At 43.1% G+C, this 23,557-nt stretch overlaps 1 protein-coding gene and 2 long non-coding RNA genes across 10 annotated transcripts in view; 1 reads left to right on the forward strand and 2 right to left on the reverse strand.

Annotated features, from left to right (window-relative positions):
• Window positions 1–23,557, reverse strand: part of LOC146525131 (uncharacterized) — a 286,848-nt gene that overhangs the window by 174,181 nt on the left and 89,110 nt on the right. The gene's annotated exons all lie outside the window — the stretch shown is intronic.
• The window catches only part of LOC146525132 (serine/threonine-protein kinase BRSK2-like), a 168,261-nt gene that overhangs the window by 138,733 nt on the left and 5,971 nt on the right, over window positions 1–23,557 (reverse strand). The window lies entirely within an intron of this gene.
• LOC146525133 (uncharacterized) lies at window positions 8,613–11,727 on the forward strand. Its single transcript, XR_014874462.1, has 2 exons — window positions 8,613–11,112; window positions 11,149–11,727. It is a non-coding gene; the product is annotated as an uncharacterized LOC146525133 (long non-coding RNA).

Here is a 23,557-nt window from a genome sequence, read left to right on the forward strand (position 1 = left end):
AGGAGATGAAGAAACTCACCAGGGAGGCAAACTCATCTCACCACAAGCCCGCAGGCAGATAACTGCCTAATAGCTTGTTCCTACATCCTCTCGCTCCGTCAGCAATTTCCTGTTGGCTGAGCAGAGCTGACCTTCAGTAACGCACATATACGGCTGTAGATCCAGCGAGTGCACAGCTCTTTGTCCAAAGATGACAGTCAGACTTCCTGTTTTACACGGACGCGATGACTGTTAATGAGATTACCCAGACTGAGGCACATGACTGTGCTTTGGAGAATTGCGCTAATGAAGTAAATAAAGCAGTGATCAGTGTTTTAGTTACTCTAGATTAATGTGATTTTGAGTAACTGATTGCTCAAGATTAGATTCAACTTTTTCTCAGACTCAAGGGCCGCGAAATAAGAATGAAGGCCGTCCTGACGCTGTGTGAAAGGTGAAGTACAGCAAGTACAGACCCCCTCACTGCACCACCATGCTGCTTGAGATATGAAAACATAATCATGATATGAACTGCTAGATAATGACTTCGTGATATTAGCATCAAAGAGGAAGGACTTGTGTAAGGTCAGAGACCTTAAAATTGAATATGAGAGCTCCCTGGGGACAGCCAGCTAAACCCAAAGAGGAAAACTTAATGACCCTGTCATTTTTACACGCATGCTGCTCACCACTGTACTCACTGTTTTCACTTTAGTGATGTAAATGGTAAACAAACTGCTACTTACACTTACATGTAGCTCTTTCCTTGTGTGGATTTAACATTTTCTAACCATCTTGCACATCAGAGTCAGCTGCCCAGTATTTTGTCCACTCAGGAGGTTTGGTCTGTGCATCTGTGTCTATGTTCACTACAAGACATAACAGCACAGGAGTGCGTGCTAGAACAACATGCCAACAGCTTTATGTGTTTGCACTACTTGGTGTTAACTGTGCACAAAAAAGCTCAGTCGATTTGGCTTTCCCCGTCGGCTCCCTCTACGTGTTTGTCACATTATGTTAGCTGTAACACTTCGTATTTGACTTACTGCAACAATGCGTTATTGGGAGGTCTGCATAGAGTGAAAGTAAGAGCAGAGAAACATGATAAACATAATATCAGATGGGTCAGTAACTGAAACATTAATGCTAAAGAAAATTCATCGTCTTGTGTGAGTTGCTTTTTCAGCGTCTTTGTTTCCTGCAGGCAGCTCCTCTATAAACGCCGATGGTGTGTTTCCAGTGTGGCGACATGCTGACCAAGCCTCCAGTGACAGAGGTGGCAGATCAATGGTTTAATGAAACTTTTATCACTCCAGTCTGGCGGATGGATTAACAGCGCTTTGCTCATAATGGCTTCCCCTAAATCACTGCCGTTTGGGAGGCCTGAGACACAGGGGACAACAGCTCCCATACACAGTACACACATGCAGCAGACACACACATGCTGGCTCTGCCACAAAGAATAAAAAGCTAAGGTTTCTCCTTATTGCTGTGATTTATTTTTCTGTTTGCTATGAGTGCAGCTACAGCTGCTAGCTTTCTTTCTTTTCTTTTTTTAAACACTGTTAGAGAGAAAGCACTTTTATAACAACATTCCTCATCCACCAATTCTACTCCAAAGTGCTTTCTATCTAACACTCTCACACATTCACACTCCAACTACAGTCCAAGAATGTTGCCCAAGGATACTCTGACAAGCTGCAGAGCTGTAGCTGCGTGGCATGTTCAGCAAACCTCCACCAAGCCTTCTCCATCGTTTGTGATATTTTCATAAACTGCTGTCCTATTGTTTGTTCCAGCCCTCATCGTTAGCATTAGTCGCCCTCTGGGCCAAGATGCCATCCAGCAGTCACACATCTGTAATAAATAAATGATCATGCGTATTCCCTGCTTGTGGAATTTTCCTGGAGCTGGAGTTGTTGCTGTTGTTGTGTCCTGAATAGCCAAGGATCAAACTACCAACCTTCTGATTAGCAGAGGACCCGCTCTCTGCAATGCTGCACTCACGCTGAGAGATACAGGGACAAGCTGTGCACCGGGTACCTGCATGGTGTTCTGATACTGGTCAAAAAGGAGTGCTCCAAACGTGTCGTTCTCAATGGTTTAGCCACCAAATACGTTTGAGCCAATAGAAAAAGGTTTTGTCACTGAATCATCCTTGTTATTAACCTCTGTCTCTCTTCCACAGCATGTCTTTATCCTGTCTTCCTTCTCTCACCCCAACCAGTCACAGCAGATGGCCCCGCCCCTCCCTGAGCCTGGTTCTGCCGGAGGTTTCTTCCTGTTAAAAGGGAGTTTTTCCTTCCCACTGTCACCAAAGTGCTGCTCATAGGGGGTCATATGATTGTTGGGTTTTCTCTGTCTCTATTATTGTAGGGTCTACTGTACAATTGAATAGAGGTAGATTGTTTTTCACTGCATTTACTGTGTCATTGTTTAGAATCCATGACCGTCACTACGGGACAGGAAAGCCGACATTTACTATTCAGTCAAGTATTTTCATTTGTATGAAAACGTGTTGCTACAAAGTGTTGACGCCGTAGTGCACGAGAAGTCATTACACTGTCACCCATCAAGTGTAAATACAGCTTACATCAGCCACAGAGCCATTAATCTCCCAGCGCCCGGGTGAAATGACAGCTCCTCTGTCTACAGTTTAGGATTATAAATCTGTTGCACTAAAAGAATATCTAACTGTAAACAAGACGACACATTTTCATCTACTCAGCCGTGTATGTCAGCCAGACTCGAATTCATATCCTCTTACTGTGACAGAGTGAACGGCAGACAGCGGGAAGCCTGAGCACAGCTCAGAGAGACACACAAACCCTAATAATGTGGTGTGTGTGTGTGTGTGTTTGTGTAGGCTACTGTCAGATATCCCACTGCAGCTGGACCCTGTCAGCAGCCACAATTACAAGCAGAAGTAAACTCAGATCTGTGTGTCTTTGCGGCACTGCACCTTTTCCCCAAGTCATGTTCCATTATTAAAACAGACTAAAGTCAGAGAGGAGAATAATAAGCAGGCTGCTGTCCAGGGAAGATGTCACTCGTTGTCTTTGCTCAGAGTCGCTCTGAAATGACAAGAAAAGAAGAAAGACCAGAACAGGTCCAGCTACCTGCTACTTCCTCTATGTAATGCATGCAGTTTGTGTCCAGCAAGTCACTAATCGAAAGATTTCTGCAATGAACGACCGCAAATGTCCATCTCAGCCACTGTATCCTAAACAGTGGGGCAGCCTGGCACCTTTCACAAACCCGGACTTGCTCCATTCATTCTAATGTTATGAAAAGGCATCAGTTTCTTGATGTAATGACAAGCTAACCAGTGTATATTTATGAGTACAATATTCTTCCTAAAACTTCCTATACCTTTAACAGTGGAAAAAGTACACGCTCTGAAATCCATACAAAGCGTAGGTAAAAGGTAACTCTACCAGCTTTTTCTTCTTTTTGGTACCAAGTCAACTTAAACATGAATACCAGCGTGTAAAACTTCATTTCAACTTAAACTGTGATTCTAATTCAGCTTAAGACCTTGAACAATAATAAAATGCTTATTTTAAAAAATAAGCAGTCAGGTCCGATGAGGACGACGAGCATGCAGACGAGCTTCCATGAGACGGTTTCTGACAGTTTTTGCAGAAATTCTTTGGTTATGCAAACCGTTCGTTGCAGCAGCTGGTGGCTGGTCTCCACCTGGTCGACCATCCTGGAGGTGAACATGCTGGATGTGGAGGTCCTGGGCTGGTGTGGTTACATGTGGTCTGCGAAACGCCTTTGAAGACGGCTTATGGCAGAGAAATGAACATTCATTTCACAGGCAACGGTTCTGGTAGATTTTCCTGCAGTCAGCATGCCAACTGCACGCTCCCTCAAAAGCTGTGACATCTGTAGCATTGTGCTGTGTGATCAAACTGCATATTTCAGAGTGGCCTTTTATTGTGGGCAGTCTAAGGCACACCTGTGCAATAATCATGCTGTCTAATCAGCACCTTGACATGCCACACCTGTGAGGTGGGATGGATGATCTTGGCAAAGGAGAAGTTCTCACTAACACAGATTTAGACAGATTTGTGAACAATATTTGAGAGTAATGGGTCCTTTGTGTTTGTAGAAAATGTTTCAGATCTTTAAGTTCAGCTCGTGAAAAATGGGAGCAAAAACAAAAGTGTTGCGTTTCATATTTTTGTTCAGTGTACATCACGCCTGATTTATCAACCCTAGCCGTAATCCGTTCGTTAAGTGATGATGTGAGGAATCCTACTTCCGGGCCTAAAGTAGTCTGCGTTTAATATGGCTTTTAATTGTGTTGTTAACATGTTTAATGTTTTGTATTTTCTTCTATTTAATCTCAAAAAGCTCCTAAAACAGTCAGTGATCACTGTTGACCTCCCTCGGCTTTTATTACCGCTAATCATTTATTTAAGCTCAGTTTTTAAAACCTTAGGATGTAGCTACAGCCCAGCCCATGCAGCAGTATATGAATGACTAACCTCGTATTGTGGATGGATTATCTCAGTTGTTCTCCTGGCTGAAGTTTGGTCCGTTTACAGCATCCTGCCATGCGATTACATTTGTTCCTGACCACCGAGAACACTCACGTTAACTTTTATCGAGTGGAAAAAAAGTTAGCTTGTTTATATTATGCTAACATAGCTGTGTCGCTAGCGGTCACGTAGCACATCATTATATACCAGCTAGCCAAACTTCAGTAACCCTACAAACGTCACTGCTGTTTAATTTTCTGTCTTCATTTATGTTGTAAGTGATAACAGAGCTGTACATTTGAATTTGTTTCCAAAACCCTGCAGTCAGGACATGCTATATTGTATTTAGATAGAAGCTAGCGAGCTAACTTCCTGCTAACTTCTAACTCCGTTAAATGTCATAAATTCTGTTTTCATGGATGCCTGGATGTTAAACTCAATTGTTACACCTGGTAGAGCAGAACGCTGATCATTTTATTAAAGATGAAAGACTTTAGACAGTTTTTCAACTCTCAGTAATGCCATAGTGGTCGTTTGATATATGGACCTGCAGTGGAGTTTAGGCCCAGACACGGCTAGTGACGTCAGACTGAACGACCGGATAAAGCTGGTATGAAGGTGGAATCCTCCAAATCTAATCAACAGCATCAGCCTAAATGCAATTCATTCTGTAGTTCTAGCTAGATGCTAAAGTACCATCAGGATGTCTGCAACTAAAATCCCATTCTGGTTCATTTTAACACTGGACTATACTGCTATGAATAATGCATATATTATGTTATTAGCCTCTTTCATCATTTTGTGTGTAACAAGCACCAGTGATGGATAAACCAATAGGATTACATTTCATCTCTTACTGTTCCCTTCATTTGGTTCAAACCAGTCTGATGTTTGAAGTCTCATAAACCAAAAGTAACTAGCTTGTTTTTCAAAGTCTTTGTTACAGCTCACATGTGTGTCAAATAAACAACAGCTTGGAATATGGAGCTGTTCTCTTCATAGTTTCTTTTAGCTAAACTATTAGCTTACTACATTACTTACCGTATTTTTCCGCACTTAAAATCCTTTAATTTTCTTAAAAATCGACAGCGCGCCTTATGTATGAACTCTGGTTGTGCTCACTGATCTCGAACCGATTTTATGTGCTACACGGCGCTCAAAAATCTGTCAAAAAATGTTTTAGTGCGACTTTGGTAAGGTATGAAGGCGCACCGCTTGATGGATTGTTGGAGCATTACGGCTGCCGTAGTCAGGAGCCTCGCGGAGTCATCTGGGTCCTAAACTCCGTCGGCTTCAGGTCTCAAAGTCAAACGAACACTGCAGCATCACTGAGAGTTAAGAACTGTCTAAATTATTTTATCTTTAATAAAATGTTCAGCGTTGCTGCTTTACCAGGTGTAACAATTAAGTTTAACATCCAAAAAATGAAAAATTCAGTATCTTTTGAGACACTGAATTTGGGGTTTTCATTGGTTGTCAGTTATAATCATCAAAATTAAAAGAAATAAACACTTGTAGATTATCAGTCTGTGTGGAATGAATGTATATATTATACAGCTTTCACTTTTTGAATGGAATTGGTGAAATAAATCAACTCTTTTATTATATGTATATACAGGGTGGGCCATTTATATGGATACACTGTAACAACATGGGAATGGTTGGTGATATTAAAGTCCTGTTTGTGGCACATTAGTATATGTGAGGGGGCAAACTCCTCAAGATGGGTGGTGACCATGGTGGCCATTTAGAAGTCAGCCATCTTGGATACAACTTTTGTTTTTTCAATAGGAAGAGGACCATGTGACACATCAAACTTATTGGTAATGTCACAACAAAAAAAAATGGTGTGCTTGGTTTCAACGGGATTCAAGGCTCACTAGCGCCGGTGAGAACACCAGACTCCCGGCAAATCGTTTTCAAACCCCTCGCGGTCTGTCGCTACTCAGGTTAAACATGATGTAAAAGTCACTTAGATAATTTAAAATGTTATTGTTTGGCTTTTTTCAGTGTTTTATTTGTTCCTGAGTAAATCGGTTTGGCTGAGATTAAAGTTACAGTTGTCACACAGCTGAATAAACGTCAAACAGAAAACTGATTAAACAGAAGTGTGAGAGGCTCGAGAGTTTACTCCAGTGTCCTGTTATATTTTAGATAGCAAGGAGCAGACAGCTGAGTTTACTAAACTCCACCGAAACAATCTGCAAATTTCATTAAAATTCTAATAAACTATCATCTTTATTTTTAGTTAGCACATACCTTAAATACTTCAAGCTGTAAGCTAATGATAGTTATATAAGAGGAGCGTTTTTCTACTTTTCGCCTCATTCACACCCAATCAAACAAAGCTTTTTCTATGCTTATGTGCTTTCTATCAAACTATCAAGCAGCAAGGGATCGAAATTGCAAATATCTGGTGCCACAAATTTTCTGATATATCTAAGAAGAGGAGGCTGACATAACAGGCAAAAATAACTCCAAGATATATTTGTTCACATATAATTCTATTTGAAAGGGTTTGGGGGTCGTCAGGTTACTTACCTTCCAAGTGGTTCTCTGTACTTAATATATCTAACATGGGATAAATCTATACGTTGTGACAGAATCTCTTCAGTCTGCTGGAGGCTGAGCTGAATTGTTCATAAGACCTGACAGTGAAGACTAAGGTAGACTGATGACAAGGCCATAAGCTCCTCATCCCTCAGACACAGTCACCATTATAGCTTCACATCCATCTACCTTCCCACCAGACTCTATCCTGACAAGGAGACGAGTCTAGAGAAATTCCTCCATTTTTAACTCGCTTCTTCGATCAAGCTACAATCTTTGCTATCTGTGTTTGCCTCCTCCATCCATCTGCGTACTGCATCTGAGTACTCCAGGGCCTAGATCACGATGGTCCATTGGCTATAATGTATGCTCTAACCCTAATCAAACCCAACCATGTCAGATGTCGGAAAAACATCTTCCAGTAGGCTTCAATGGTCCAACTCTTCACATTCTACATTTCTATTGACATTAATTCTAGTTTTACTCACTAATTGCAATAAATGCATCGTTTAAAATGAAACTGACCTTTTCGTCTGGACTTTGCAGCACTGATTGTTGCAGGAACTAAGCAATATGTTCAATTACACCCCGTCCTCCAAAAGCCATGTGAAGCACCTCTCTAGATCTTCACAAACCATTAAGAATAGATGGTCCCAGACCCAGGAAGTTTCCTTTTGTCTTCTTGATTGCTCAGAATTCTGCTGAACACCACTTATAGTTTCTACAGTTGATACTGATGTGTAGATATTCAAGTACAGCATTACAAGCCAGTGTGTGTTTTCCATCCTGCAGTTCATCCTCTTCTGCTGGTAGGTGTGGAAGAGATCAGAGTAAACAAAAAGGGCTTGAATTAGGCTACTCGAAGCCACTAAGTGTTTTAGAGAGTCTCCCTTTGTGTAGCTAAAACCAAACAGCCACAACTTAATCACAGCTCTCTCTTTCAAAGGCCCGTATTGTGGGACAGATAGGGACTCTAACCAATTAAGGGTTGACCTCGCATCAAGGAGCATGAATGGGTCACAAGGAGCGTTCTCTTCTGGCTGTGGGTAATTGTGGCCGGGCTGAATGCAGATGGCAGCTGGCAGAGAGAGATCAAATCTGAACACAGATGGGCAGCACCAATAAACAGCCACTAAACGTCTATTTTATGTAATGTTTCAGCCATTAGGCAGTTACTTTTACTTCACTACAGTTACCAAAACTAACCATCGACGATAACAGGACGTACAACAGCACTGAAGGTCAGCATTCGACACAGTTTGATTATTTATCTTTTTATTTTTGAGTTTATTAAATGTTCAATCTGCTGATCTGCTGTTGTGTCAGAACAGGCAGAACCTGAAGAACTGTGGAGGAAATAGCAGATAATAGTAGGGAAATATGTTTCATTCACATCCATCAGGCAGGCAAATGAAAGAGGTGAAAGACTATTTTGCTTCTAAGGGATGCACTTAGGTAAATAAACACCTTATTTTAACAGAAAGAACTCAACAATGTCTGCTGATTTAATTTTATGTTATATTTTGATACACTGAACTTTGGTGAACAATGAGGAACAAATGTAATTTGATGAATTGGATCCAGATTAGCAGTAATAGATGGGTGGAAGTTACTCTGATAAAGAACCGAACAAACAAACAAACAAAGGCAGTCGCTGCTTTACATTTCTCAAATCCAATTAAATTTGAGGCTTTAGCCAAACATTTACAAATGCATGTGTATGGATAAGAAACACTTTCATGTTATTTTAAATAGACAAAAAGCTTGTCATCTAAAGCAGCGGTCCCCAACCTTTTTTGCGCCACGGACTGGTTTATGCCCGACAATATTTTCATGGACCGGCCTTTAAGGTGTCGCGGATAAATACAACAAAATAAAACTAGTACCGGTACTGAAAAAAAGAAGATTTATTCATAACACACGTGAAAAGACCCAGGAAAACCGAGTTAACGATAAAAACGATAACAAAATAACGCTGAAAACCGATAAAACCCCTGAAAACTATACATTTCACACCTGAGCCTCAACTCTCGCGGCCCGGTACCAAACGACTCACGGACCGGTACCGGTCCGAGGCCCGGGGGTTGGGGACCGCTGACCTAAAGCATAAATGCCTTTCATGTAACACTGCATGTCTACTGCAGGTCCTGCCGTCATGCGACTGTGTCCATGTGTGCGTGTAATACTTTTTCTGCTACATTTCCTGCTTCGACTTCTGCATCAGAGAAAAACCACGTTCCTCCAGCACACAGCGTGTAAGACATAAAGCTCGATGCCGCCGTCCCACCCTGGGATCTAATTGGCTGTGCTAAAATGCCAGTCAAAATCAAACGAGCAACTGGGACCAATTACAAATGATTACATCATTGCCTGGTTCGCCATTCAGACTTGTACAATAGCCAAGGTATCATCACAGCTCATCACAAAGTCCTCTCCTCCATTTCCCCCTTTTAATGATCAACTTGCTCATATCTGTTGTTTATTCTTTGGTTGCTCATTCCTTTTTCAGGATTTCTGTTTTCAGCCCCCCCTTTCCCCTCCCTCTCTGTTCATCCGTCCCCTCCCCCCACTGGCTTGCATTCATCCTCCATGCATGCTTCTCCCCCTCTCACTCTCTCTTTCACTCCATCCTCTTCTCTGCCCCGCCCACCTGCCTCTCTAATTCCAGATTTGCTTGAAGCACCGTCTTTGTTTCCATGCCGATTGTATGGTTAGTGTGTGTGTGTGTGTGTGTGTGTGTGTGTGTGTCCGATCTGCTGGTAGGCTTCCAGAACTAAAGAACGCTGCAGGACTCTGAGATGCTGGGTTGTATTTTTAGCGGGTGCTCGGGCTCTTCTCAGCTCTCCTTGTTAGGTGAGGCCTGCTCGAGCTGAGCTGATATGCTTCTGCTAACCTCCCCCAAAGCCCCCTGAGTCCTCCACTGCCGGCACAGCCACTTAATCTCACTCATTTACTTGTAACTGGTACGCTCAGTTTCACTGCAATTCCACATGTTTGTAGTGACTTTCAACACGCAACATTGAAAAGCTTGTTTTGTATTTTTAGTGTCGATATTCTTTGACTTTCTGCTTCTTTTCATACGATTTACAAAGCTGGGTATCAAACTTAGATCATGAGTGTCTCTTGGCCAGATAAACATCTGTTTGAAACTACAGATGTGTGGTATTCATGCAAAAACACCCCTTTCATAAATGCATTATAACTTATAAATGGTGTACGTGTTCATTTCAGGGCATGACTGATCTAACAGATTGATATTGTGAAACATACGTTGTGCCATATGGTCCTTTTTGCACTACAGTTATGTTTAATGGTTCTTACAGGACATAAGACAGCTTGTAACAGTAACAAATAACAAACCATCACTTTCAGCCATTTCTTTGTGAGTTGGGAATAAATGCTGTGGCAGTGTGCGTGTTTCATCTCTGCAATGATGTGCTAGGGTTGGAGTGGCGTCCCAGGGGTCATTAGACAGTGTATGTATGCTTGATGACCTTGTATGTCTTATTTAACCCACCCTAACCTACCTGCCCAGTGACTGCAGGGTGAAGGTGCTGTCAGGTCTTGTAAAAGCTTGTGATTAAATCAAATTAGAGACGATGCATGTCTAGATTTACTCTGAAGTATCACAGACACTGCATCTTTAAAAACTAAGAGTTGTGTTTCTACAAAACCCTCTCAGATCTCGCTGGCACATGGGAGACAGAGTGGTTTTCCTCATTTGTTATCCACAGCAGGTGCTGAGCCCCGTTCACAGACTGGACCCGGCAGCATGTCTGTCGGTGTCACTTTGAACACCAGCAGCGCTGTGGAGGTGTTTGTGCAAGTCTGTGGGAGGGTTTTAGCCTGAAGGACAAAGGCTGCAACAGCACGGTCAAACAAGGGGACTTGACTTAGTTTACCCCCAACCTCCCACCCTGCTGCCTGCGCCTTAGGGCGGGAGACAGGATTTAAAGGGAGGGGAGAGGAGTGGTGGGGCAGAAGGGGGCTGATGGGAATAAGAGTTTCTCTCTGTGTGACTTTATGTTCAGTGAAGATGTTTCTGAAGACGGAGTCATGACTGCAAAATCAAAGGGTTTCAGTGACGCTGTCTGTACAACACACAGCTCCGTACTCTGTGCCACACCAGTCACACTGGGACTGGACCAGCTGGACCAGCATAAGAGTCAAAGTGGTGGAGATATGGATCAACACCTCCAGGATCAAATCAGTTAGATGAAATGACAGGCAGACAGCCATGTTCACAACTAACTGTGTCGAGTAAGAAAACGACGTCTGCACTTCTTCATGATACTCTGACCAGATCTTCCTTCCTTTCTTTCCTCCTTGTTTCCTTTGTTCCTTTCATCTTTTATTCCTCTTATTCCTTCTTTTCATCACATCCTTCGCTTCTTCTTCTTTTCTCTTTTTCATTCTTAAATTCCTCTTATTCTTTTTTCTTATTTCCATCTTCCCCTCTTTCCATTCTCTCATTTTTCTACTTCCTTCCCTGTTTCCCAACTTCCTTCCATCGTTCTTTCCTTGGTTTCGTTCCCGTTGTTTCTTCCTTTCAGTGAGAGACCGTCTAAGGTTACAGTTTGATTTCCAACTGTTCAAATTATAAGTCTGTCAGGTAAATTTCAAACATGCACAATAAAAAACCAAATCCATCCATTCATCCGCCGCTTATCCAGGACAGCAGGAAACAAGTTGGAAATAAAATATATTTGAAACTTTTGGTGTGATTAAAGATTGAAGAATACATAAAATTAGCATTTTAACTGATATGCATCGAAAATTATTTAACTTTTTTTTCAGAATTGAGAAAGACCTCTAAAACAGGAAATGCCATAAACATAACCGAACAACAAATGTGCTCCCTGGCCAATCAAAACCTTCGCTGAAACCCTTTGTGTACTTTCCCAGTCTGTTTGACTGGCTTTACTGTGTCATCATCACCTACATGAATGTCTGAATTCATCCACACATGATGGTCTTGGACCATCTGGCAGGTGGTGTAATGAGGGTCACGACCTCCTGTTGCCCCCTCCCCCTCCATTATCAGGCTAAAAAGCTGTTGCAGCGCTGCAAATGTATGAAAACACAGATGAGATGTCACGTTTTCACCACACGAAGTACAGAAACAAACTCCCACAATGCCATTTCTGTGAGTTGCTGTGAGTTGCTGTGACTGAGTGTGCGGTGCTTCCTGTGTTGTTTGGTGAAATCAGCCGACACTCCCCGTACACCAGATGCTCAGATTAACAGCAGATTAAGGCCATTCCATCAGGGTGCTGCTTCCAGGGCCCGATTCACCCACCACCCACTCTCTTATTAATTGCACAGGACCATAATTCACAAAGAGCATCCACCAGGGTGCCATACATGTGAAACCAAACCCAGTTTACCTCAGAGCTATGATGTCCTCTATGTGTTCATCATTGCACAAAGCAACAATGAAGCAGATCATATTATTCAATCTTCACTTTCAGCAGTTTTATTCTGGTCTTTCACTGCGCTCAGTCTTTTTACAGAGACTGTGTTGGTTTCAGTGTGAGGGACAAATTCCTTCGCACCTATGCATCAATGCTGGTTTGAACCAACTGCACCCCAACGACAACATTAGCAAGCTGCCACGTGCAAAGAGCCGTGAGGCTGAACAGAAGGCACCGCAGAAATGTGTCATTATTACAGTTTATCAAAACTTAGGCCCGATTTTCACACGTTTGCACATTTTGTCATATCTAGCAATGATGTCATTGTTCTCACTAAACATTGCCCATGCTCGCTCAGAGGTGAAGCGAGATAACGTCCTGAATAACAACTTTAAACTCAATCATCTTAGAAATTTGCATCCAGCTGTGGGTGAATGTTTGGTAAAGACTGGCGTTAGCTTCACTAACTGCAGTAATGGATGCTGTTTATCTTTTGAAAAGAGAGAATCCTGAGCAAAAAAACGATTAAACTAACTAACTAAGCATCTCTCCTTCAAATATAAACTCTCAATCCAATGATTTACTCATCAGACTTGTTATTGTGCTGCTGGGCTCCACATCAGTCAGGATCTTATCATGACTGATGATTGCAAACGAATAAAGGAACAAAAACAGGCTGTCACCAAACTCCATACAAGTCTATGCATTTTACTTTTCTGTCTGGATTTTCTAAACAGCTTGTTGAGACGTAATGTTGCAGTCCTATTGGTTTTTACAACAAAAGATTTAAAAGATAGTACACAATAATACACGACGCCTGTTTATTATGGTAGAGGTGATTTATTCTCATTTTGCAGCCTTCGAGCTGAGTCTTAATTTTACGATTTGTCTAAACCAAGACGATCTCAGGTCACATCCCATTTCCTACAAACCAACTGTTTTCTGATGAGGTGCCTTTAAAAAACAAAAGAGCTCCTCTGCAGTCTGACAGCTGCTGTGTTGGCTTACAGGGGTTACTTGCACAAAACTGACCTCATTACTTGAAACACTGGCCATGTTTAATATGGCCATCGTCCACTGATACAGAATTTGTATAATAAAATATATATACAAAGAAAACACGTCTGCTTGTGCATATGTTCAGTTTTGTGGTCGCAACTGCTGATATACTTTACATTCACATATTTGGGCAACCTGCAGCACTTTGACCCACAGAGAAGAGGTCAAAGTTCATTACAGCCATCTGAACACTAAGAGCATATGCTTTTTAAAATCTCCACCAGCCTTTCTACTTTAACCCAGCACCACTGGCTGAAGCTCAAACCTTGACAGAGCTTCCATCTTGTTTTAGACGGCTGTAAACACTCACTACAGTGCCGTATTTTTCTCTTAAAATCCTTTAATTTTCTCAAAAATCTACAGTATATGAATTCTGGTTGTGCTTTCTGACCTCGAACCAATTTTATGTGCTACACGGCGCTCAAAAATCTGTCAAAAATGTTTTAGTACGACTTTGGTAAGCTACGAAGCCGCACGGCTTAATGGATTGTTGGAGCACCGTAGTCAGGAGCCTCACGGAGCAGTGTTGCCAACTTAGCGACTTTGTCGCTATATTTAGCGAGTTTTCAGACCCCCTAGCGACTTTTTTTCTTAAAAAAGTCGCTAAAAAAAGACGTGAAAGCGCATATCGCTTTTACTCTCAACAAGCAGCGGGTGCTGTAACGCAGTCAGTTCTTCTTTTACTCTTATGCTGTTTTGTGGATCACAAGGTTTAAAACTACTTATAAACACACACACAAAGTAACTCCACCAGAGTGCCTATTTCGGGTCACTTTTGCCGGTCCAAGCCCGGATAAAGGAGCAGGGTTGGAATTGTGACATTACAAAAAACAATAATTGCTAAAATAAATTTAATTTGTAGTTCTAAATAAACTCTAAATGCATTTAGGACGTTTTTTGCTCACTTTATGTCTCTTCCACAATGTTATTTCTCTCTCCAACAACGTAGGTTACAAATACATTAGCATGACCAATTATGCAAATTAGGTGATGACGTCATTTAGCGACTTCTAGCGACTTTTAGGACAACCAATAGCGATTTTCCTTCCTGAGGAGTTGGCAACACTGTCATGGAGTCATCTGGGTCCTAAACTCCGTCCGCTTCAGGTCCCAAAGTCAAACGAACACTGCGGCATCACTGAGAGTTAAAAACTGTCTAAATTCTTTCATCTTTAATAAAATGATCAGTGTTGCTGCTTTACCAGGTGTAACAATTAAGTTTAACATCCAGGCATCCATAAACACAGAATTTATTAAATTTAACAGAGTTAGCAGGAAGTTAGCTCGCTAGCTTCCACCTAAACATGATATAACATGTTCTGACTGAGAGATTTCTCAAAGAATTAAAACGTACAGCTCTGCTATCACTTCCAACATAAATGAAGACAGAAAACTAAACAGCAGTGACTTTTGTAGGGTTACTGAAGTTGGGCTAGCTGGTATATAATGATGTGCTACTTGATTGCTAGCGACACAGCTATGTTAGCATAACATAAACACAGTGAAGCTGGAGGATGAATGCTAACTTCTTTTCACTCAATAAAAGTTAATGTGAAGGTTCCTGATGGTTAGAGACAAATGCAATCGCATGGCAGGATGCTGTAAACGGACCAAACTTCAGTCAGGAGAACAACTGAGATAATCCATCCACAATACGAGGTTAGTCATTAATATACTGCAACAACATGGGAATAGAGCAGCTGCAGAGAATTCAACATTAATGAATCAATGGTACAGAAGTGGAGGAAGCAAGAAGAATGAGTTGAGTAAAGTTTGACTTATCTGACTGTTTTGTTTCGCTTAATGCGCCTTATGGTCCGAAAAATACGGTTAATCATTTTAACTTTGTCTTCGTAACTGACTCATAACTATCCCCTAAATTCCCTTGTATATACTGAACAATGAGCTCAACCAAATTTTCCCATCTTCCTAAGACCTGTTGCCACTGATTAAGTCCAGTTCTTAAGTAATCGGGCTTGCCTCAGCCTCCCCCTCCGAATCTCCCTTCCTTCAGATTGGCTTGTTGAGAGCCACTCTTCCACTGAGACCATTTGTGATGAAGGTTCAGTGAACAGTAGATGGATGAATCAAAGGCCAGATGCATCTTTCAGGTTCTGTGTCAGGCCTTTGCTAACACTGTTAATCTGCTGTAGACAGGTTGTTTGTTTGTTTTTTATCTTCCACTTGTCCAATTTACTCAGTGTTAATAATACACTACACACCATATACAGAGATGCCAGATTTTTAGCTAATAACATTTTGGGAATCACATTATTGGTGCAAAAATACTATGTTAAGCCTTTCAAACTGTGTTGCCTTTATTCTTAAACAATCCCTTTAAGAAAGTTGCCTACTGTAAGTTATTGTAAGCAGCTACTAAAGTGCCTTTAAAATGTCAAATATGTTCTTTGGCAGATTGTCTGATACGTGCAGACACAGCACTGATTCATCCTTCGAGTTCGGAGCCTTTTTATGCTCGAATGATTCATAGGGCAGTGTTGAGTGGCTTCAAACCAGTTGGGTGACTTTCTTATTGGCTGCACCCTGTCTGTGCGTTTACTGCAGAGAGGCTGCGGCCAGCCTTTGCTGTAATGCAGCACTACGCCCCAGCAGTCCTAATGCCCCAATGCAAGTCACAGAAGTGCAGCAGGCCCTTAAAATGCTGCAAAACAACACACACGAACACACACATGCATGTGCAGACACACAGTGTAGAGCCAGTGTACTACTTCTACTACTGTGTGATAGAATATGCGTTTGCTTTTAAGAGTTTCTATTCAGATGTATGACTTTTCTTACCTCCAGACTGTCACAGTCGCAGGCACACACATGATCCTGGGATCACCCTGCCAGTGCTACCCGTAAAGTGAGTATAGTGGGGTTTCTCACGCCCCCTAATCTGATTATGCCACATGATTGGATGTTTCACTGTGACTGCAGGCAGTGAGTTCCAGGGGACGCATCTCATCTGCACGCGCCACCGCTTACGAGCCATCTGGGTGGACTAGATGCAGAGTGAAAGTCAGATAGGACCTCTCCCAGATTCTTGACCATCTGCACAGCTGGCTACAGCAAAAAGGATATGAAACAGCAACAAGCGGCCGCAGCCTGTCCCTGATGCGCTTAGGTGATGCTAATGAGCAGAGAGCAAAAACCTCATTAAGGTTTGATGCCTAACAGGACCTTCCAACCATGACTGTGTCCTCTTTGCCGTGAAATCGCTTGGTACCAGAAGCACTTGGTCATTCCATCATGCACTAGTCAGGGGTTTTAGGAAACAGAGTGGAAGAGAGTTTATTTATCTAATACGAGATACTGGAAAGTTCATATTGCTGCAAAATGAAGTGAGGGCCAAGCGTGCGCGCAAGGCTGGATCAGAGAGGGGAGGAAGTAAAGCCGCTCTTCAAATGGTAATTTCCCCTGCTTCACTCCTGGACGCTCAAAGTGCTGACTCAGGGGGAAAGTCCAGATTGCTTTTGGAACAGGATGAAAGAGAGTTTTAAGAAGAGGGGGAGAATTTATGCTCAATTTCATTAAGTTTTTGGCTGAAGAAAGAGGTCAGCGGGACCTTATGGGGCTTATCTGGAGCCATAGGCTGTTCCTGTTCGATTACCAGCTATTGATGAAGGCCTTAAATTGGTCTCTGTTCAATATGGCAGCAGGTGAAGTCGGGCTATCAGGCGTGTAAGGAAGTGGGAGTGGATTAAAAGAGCAGATTGCAGATATGCCACAGGGCCGATCCTGGTGGCCACCTTCAGCTATGTGAATGAGCAGCTCTGTGTGAGGCTGTGTGCTACCTCTGCTGAAAGCATGCAACCTGGAAAAACCTGTGTAGGTTTGGATTTCAGTCAGGTGCTTCAGTTATTATTAAGCTAAGGCACGAGAGCTGCAGGAACTGGAGTACGTGAGGAGGAATCCTGCTCACATACAAGGTCTTAAATAATCAGGCCCCATCTTATCTTAATGACCTTGTAGTACCATATCACCCTATTAGAGCACTTCGCTCTCGCTCTGCAGGCCTACTTGTTGTTCCTAGAGTATTTAAAAGTAGAATGGGAGGCAGAGCCTTCAGTTTTCAGGCCCCTCTTCTGTGGAACCAGCTTCCAGTTTGGATTCAGGAGACAGACACTATCTCTACTTTTAAGATTAGGCTTCAAACTTTCCTTTTTGCTAAAGCATATAGTTAGGGCTGGACCAGGTGACCCTGAATCCTCCCTTAGTTATGCTGCAATAGACGTAGGCTGCCGGGGGATTCCCATGATGCATTGAGTTTTTCCTTTCCAGTCACCTTTCTCACTCACTATGTATTAACAGACCTCTCTGTATTGAATCATATCTGTTATTAACCTCTGTCTCTCTTCCACAGCATGTCTTTATCCTGTCTTCCTTCTCTCACCCCAACCAATCACAGCAGATGGCCCCGCCCCTCCCTGAGCCTGGTTCTGCTGGAGGTTTCTTCCTGTTAAAAGGGAGTTTTTCCTTCCCACTGTCGCCAAAGTGCTGCTCATAGGGGGTCATATGATTGTTGGGTTTTTCTCTGTATCTATGAAGCGCCTTGAGGCGACATTTGTTGTGATTTGGCGCTATATAAATAGAATTGAATTGAATTGGAAAAAACAGAACTGCGGTATTATGTTTTTCTGCAATTTGACGTTATATTAACCACTGTGACATCACCCACTGGTTAGTGAAATGTTGAGCCTTGAGCTGAGTACCATCACTCTCTGGATGTTTTGAAACCAGGAATGACAAGAGTGGATCTAACTCAGAAACAATGGGACAGTGAAGACTCACACGATAGAGAGACAAAGCTACCCATGATTAACAAACTGAACTCCACGGAAATGTCACGACTACAGCACATGGCTGCCCCTCCCCAAGTATGGTGGAAGGTCTCTTCCTGTTAAAATGGAGTTCTTCCTTGCGACTGTCGCCAAGCAGCTCTCACAGGGTTTTCTCTTTAATGCTTTTGCCTTGAGGAGGCTGTTGGTGCCACTTGACTCTAAATACATAAAACTGAGAAGTGTTTCTCCTGAACAGTCACCAGTGAACAATAGAAGCTCTCTTGTGTGGTCTCTCCTCTGCATCTTGACTAATCAGCACCTTCTCTGGGCACCAAGTAGTTCGTGGGGAGACTGAGGCACAGGACCTGCCCTTTGCCTCTTATTGCCTGTAGGAGACACAGGCGAGTCCCTCAGAAAGGGCTGTGTGGGTGCGAGGGGGAGCATCCATGCAGCCACTTCATTCTTTGCAGTCTCATGTGTCCTGAATGCCGAGCTAAAAGACAAAATAAGCCGTGTAGGGGAAGGCTCGGCTTTAGCAACAAAAAGAAACTTTAAATGTAAATAAAAACCCTAAATTGGAGTCATGGAAAATGTTTAATTAATAAATGAAATGATTAAAAAAAAGAAATCAACCCACAGATTTTAATCTGAAAGCTTTTAATGTTTAGAGGCGAGACGCTGCTTCTCTCTTTGGTTCACATCTGCACCGACAGTGTCAAATAGCTAGCAGCGCCTCTGCTTCACTACCTTTCATGCTGTACAGCAAAGGTTCACCATCTCTAATCACAACAGGTGCTCCAACGTCATCATGTTGATGATTAGGATCAATAGTGTCGATGGCAGACATCAAGACTGCGTCACATGAGTGTACTCTGCAGGCAGGTGGAACCATCACGGCAGGTGGCGACGTGGTCCACTTTCAACAACATGTAGACATGAACGTATCAACTTGTCTGGTGCACAAATGTGCTGCATATTTAAAGCTGACAATGACACAATCAGCAGCAATTTAAGGACAATTATCTGGCTTTGCAAACACTCTGCAGGAGTTGACCAGAGACAAACAGGACATGGGTCTGTAATACAGCAGAGGTAATGGAGCAGAGCAGAGGAGGCCCCAATCACTCCTCTAGCTACAAATATAAAGAGAGTTTCTGCCTACAGCTGACAGCCAGGACCGGTTTAGAAAGGAGAGCCAGGAGGTGAAAACAGCCACGTAAAAAACCCAAATACAACAGGCTAAAAGCTCCAACACAAGGTTCAAGATCAAAAACTATTACTTTCTGCTCTGCGGTTCACACCAGCTTTAGTGGATCAACCACATTCATCAAAACACGTTTACACCCTGAGAAACCTTAGAAACAGCCAGTCAGATGGATGAATGATGGTCATTTGTGGGGCGATCTAATCTGAGCACACCTTTACGTAGATCATCTGTAACATCAAGCTGTCAAGAACATATTTCATTAAAGCATCCTGGTACTTCTATCATCTAAAAACTTGCTGTTGCATTGAAACTTCAAAATGCAGTTTAGAATCAGGCTGAAGGGAAGCAGCAGAAAGTTAAAAAGTGTCTGTGAAGGTTCTCAGTCATCCAGGTCATCGTAGTCAAAGGAGCTTGCAAAGAAAAGCGTCTGGACTTCTTTAAGTTGCTTGAAGACGTTTCACCTTCATCCGAGAAGCTTCTTCAGTTCTAAGGTCAAATGGTGGAGAGTCCCAGATATAAACCTGGTGGGAGTTTCCCCCCACAGAGGGACAAAAGGACCCCCTGATGATCCTCTAATTGCCTGAGCCAAGGTGTGAAACTGGGTGTGGGTCACAATCAGCCAGAGTTTCGGGTGAGTTCATTGTGAAACCTGGCCCCACCTTATTATGTGAATTCCTGAGGTCAGATGGCCATCAGAGAGGACAGATGGTTTGAAAGAGGAGTGAAAGAAGCATCTATGTCCACTGTGAGCGACCATCTTTGAACAGAGGCGATGGTTTACGACACCAACTCTCTGCCATCTATAATCCAGTTTTGAGTTCCCTCCCCAGACGCCTTAACGCCCACTCACATCCTGGGACATCTGACCTCAGGAAATCACATGATAGGGTGGGGCCAGGTTTCACAATGAACTCACCCGAAACTCTGGCTGATTGTGACCCACACCCGTTTTCACACCTTGGCTCAGGCGATTAGAGGATCATCAGGGGGTCCTTTTGTCCCTCTGTGGGGGGAAACTCCCACTAGGTTTAAATCTGGGACCCCCCACCATCTCTGACTTTAAAGACCTTAAAGAATTAAGTGAAAAATAACAGACATTTGATCTAATTATCCATCTCGCTGTGGTAACTAACAAGAAGGTTCACCTTTACAATTACAACTGAATGTTTCTGGGGTCTGAACATGATCATCTGGTCTATGATGGACTATGATTCCACATGTGACCAAAAAGCATCTTTCCGAGTGCGTGCTCACCATGTAAAGCTATCACCAAGATGAAGCGTAATTTATGGTCCCAAAAAGCTGTCTGCCTGCATACACAAAGAACAGAGAGGTGAACATGCTCCATCTCTAGTTTGCTTCACGTGTTTTCAAATTCCACTCGAGCTCTGAGAGTAAAAGACGCCATTGTCCCTGCAAACTACAGGAAATCACAGCAATCTGCTAGAAAATGCACAGGTGTAACCTGTTCATGTCTGGAATTTAATACCTTAAAATACTTTTTATCATTCAATATCGCTTTGAAACAGAAAATAAACAAACCTGATCAAACTTGATGAGAAAATTCCAGAAAGTATTTAACACTAAAGACTAATGGAGACAAAGCTGAGTCAGTTTAGTGAAAATCACAACATCAGGAACGAAGTGTAAACCAGCAGACGTCACACTCGCAGTGATCCACACTCGGAGCTTCATCCACCTGAAGTCAGTCGCACAGCTGATAGTGACTGACAGCCAACAGGCAGCAAGCTAAACTAAATCACATCGAGCTGTCTCAAGGCGGCCCAAGAACAAACGAGCACTGCATGTCTTTGTGCATCCGTGTGTGTGTGTGTGTGTGGGGCAGCTAATTGTATCACACAAACAGCATCTTTTCGATGAGCTGCAGTGTAATAAACAGACTTTGTTCTTCCGGTTTCCCACGCTTTCAAAGACTCCGTTTTATCTGATCAAACAATTGTTCTCTTTCTTTTCTTGCATCACTAATTCACTCAACACATCTGCAAGCAACGTCCACACGTCTGCTTCTATCTTCATTGCGGTCGCTCCACGTACATCTCTCCCTCCCGCATGGAAATCAACTTTCAGTAATCACACGTGTACCAGAGCCCCGCAGCCTCGTCCTCTGTCCCCGCAGAACGCACAAACATAAAAATTACATAAAAAATAGATGCATAAAAAAAATCTGCAATTTAGCTCATTTATGCGCCCTTGTTTAATTCATGGTAATGGTAAATGGCCTGTATTTGTATAGCACTTTACACATCCAGTCATCCACACATTCACACACTGGTGATGGCAGCTACATTGTAGCCACATATACACTGACAGAGGCGAGGCTGCCGGACACTGGCACCACCGGGCCCTCTGACCACCACCAGTAGGCAACGGGTGAAGGGTCTCGCCCAAGGACACAACGACCGAGACTGTCCAAGCCGGGGCTCGAACCGGCAACCTTCCAACTCTTGAGCCACGATCGCCCCACTGTAGTATGAAAGCTTACTGCATTTTGCACTTCTTTATGCACATGCTGGTCTGTCGCCATGTAAAGGTGAGAGGGGGAGGGGTTTAAGTACAGCATGTAGCGCTGAACAACACGTTCTCACTCCCAAAGCGTAACATTTTACGCTAGGTGACAAATCGTCAACATATTACGTTTTCGGCTACCCACCACGTTCCTAAATGACGACCTCGGAAAAATGAGGAAATATGAGAACCATATGGACTCAATCTACACATGTTCGCTCTTTTTCTTCAAATCGCTTAGAAACACGCTATTTAACGTCATTAAAGTCCTGGTTAAGATCAGGAAAAAGGTTATGGTTAGGGCTAGGGATAAGGTTAGGTTTAGGGCTGGAATACAGGGCTGGAACGTCTATTACCGCGGGAGCGTCATTGCACTGGATTTCGGCCATAACCCGTCGCGTACCATAAGAACGCCGAAGGTCTCCTTTCGCGTTCCTCAGGAACGCCGCGGGACGTGACAAAACGTCGGCATGTTACGCCTCGGGAGTGAGAACGCGCTGAAGGAACCAACAGCGACCTGATGACAGCTTAGCTGCAACAAACACTTCCCAGCAAGTGTTGTTGGTCTAAAAGTACAAAAAAAAAGGAAAGGGTCCGAATTACTGTTACAATAATACCTGAAACTACAGCCCGAGTTTAATTTACTATCTCTATTGGGGGGGGGGGGGGGGGGGGGGGGGTCAGACTGAACTTGTGAGATGGAGCTGTGGATAATCTGGCAGACAAAGAGGCATTAGCCGGGCTGGGAAGATGAAAATAGTTCTGGCTCCCAGTGATGACTCATTCAAGCAGCAGGAGTTCAAAGACAGTCTTGAGCTGAACTCAGAGAGAGAGAGAGAGAGGGGAGAGAGACAGCGAGACAGCACAGGCGTGAGGGTGAGCTATGTAGGGAGAGAAAGAGAGAGAGACCATGGGGGGTAGTCTCTTGCTCATTGTTTAATGTTTCAGGCGAAACACCACCCCCTCTTAGGGGCTGAGCAGAGGGGCGCTGAGATCCAGCGTGAGGATACCGCCAACCAGCCACAGAAGAGAGCATTCCTCCGGTTACCATGGTAACGAGCCCTCAGCTGGGAAGGGAAGCAAGTGCCAAAAGGATGCACAGAAGAGAAAGAGGGGGTAGAGAAAGAAGAAGAGCAAAAGGGGGGGGGGGGGGGTGTATGACACCAGCCGTAATTTAGATGATCCGAAATCCTGCCTGCAGAGAACGACTGTGAGGACAACAGGATCCCTCCTGGTTCAAATCACGCTCATACAGTCTAATTAACAAATCTTGTACATTTTAGTTTGTGTTGAGGCCAGACTGCATGAGTTTTGGTGAGGGGGGGGGGGACTCATTTATCCTGGGGGGCTTATTTTATAGATTTTCTTTTAAAGCTTCCAGCTGTTTCTTAAATTTTATACATAAGCATCGACTTGTGGTGGATTTTATTCTCCTTTGTGCATTTTAATTGATAATTCTCCACCTACATGACTTTGTTTTAATGCACTTATTATTTTTGTACAACGCTGTGTAGAATTGTTAGCATTGTCCTATCAAAGCATCCCTCT

This window comes from Neolamprologus multifasciatus, chromosome 1 (assembly GCF_963576455.1).
Source record: "Neolamprologus multifasciatus chromosome 1, fNeoMul1.2, whole genome shotgun sequence".
Taxonomy (NCBI): domain Eukaryota; kingdom Metazoa; phylum Chordata; class Actinopteri; order Cichliformes; family Cichlidae; genus Neolamprologus; species Neolamprologus multifasciatus.